Genomic DNA, 1,309 nt, shown 5'->3' on the forward strand with positions numbered 1-1,309 from the left:
TATTAAGGTTAGATTTAAATTTGGTCAATTGAAATATATTACAATAATACACTAACTTGTCGGTATAATTTATATACATATATACTCCTTAAGGACTATATCATCAGTATCTCTCCATTAATTTACTTTATCATGAAATAAGTTATTTGATTATCGCCAGTTTGAATAAATAATTTAATTAAATTTTTTTTGATAAAATAATTTAAATAATAAATAATTATGTTAAAAGTAACTTATAAATAAATTATTTTATGTTTAAATTTTTAATTTTAAAATTTTTATTTTATAAAAATATGATAAAAAATAATAGTATTATGAGAGAAGTTATTTTTTTTAACTTCTTTATAAACTCCTAAATAGCTTTTTAAAAAATTACAATTTAATTTTAAAAATTTACCAAACATTAATATTATTAATTTTTATAAATTAAAAATTTAAAAAAATTACTTTTAAAACTGCACGAACATAAAAGCATAAGTGCGGTTTATGCCATGCCCTTATTTTAGTTATATATATATTTTGGGTCAAATTGAATATATTGAAAACATAATTTAAATCCAATTGAAAAATGACATTGAAAAAAATAATAAATTTCTGACAAAATATATTTTAAATTTGAATCGAATTTTGAACCGAGTCGGGTATTACACACCCCGCACCTGGCCGGTATATTGCCCTTATATTATAAGGATAATATATTCTTGATATTTTCATGCAAGGAACAATGTCAACATTACCAAATATATTTTAATTTAGGTTTTTTGCAATATATATGATTTATTATATATGTATAATTCAAACAACTCCATTTGTCTTTTGTGAATGATGTTTCTACTGAATAACAATAATTATTACTTGCAGTAGTCATTGCTCTCCTAATAGACTTTATTTGGATTCTTCCCTTTGGTTGTATTCCCCTGGCTTTTATCTTTTTAACTTACGATTCAAAATGTACAGAAAAGACAATAAATAAAATGATCGAGAGTAAGATAGTTCAGTTTGTTTTTTCTTGTTTCTTAATATAATTAACGATTTTTTATTAATTTAAAATAAAAATTTATTTATTTATATATCCTCTATCTCAAAATATTAATATTTGTGTGCTGTTTTATAGTTAGTAAATTCCAATATATAGTATGGTGTTAAAAACAGGGACCGGCGATGCAAGAATTGCATAAAGGAGATGTTGAAATTTAATAAATCGTATTTATCAAAATTTATTAAAAAAAAGAAAAAAAAAAGATAAAAGTAGTATTACTCAATAAATGTTATAATATGCTAGCTAGTAGTTTTATCGATAAGATACATG

This window comes from Arachis ipaensis, chromosome B05, assembly GCF_000816755.2.
Source record: "Arachis ipaensis cultivar K30076 chromosome B05, Araip1.1, whole genome shotgun sequence".
Lineage (NCBI taxonomy): Eukaryota > Viridiplantae > Streptophyta > Magnoliopsida > Fabales > Fabaceae > Arachis > Arachis ipaensis.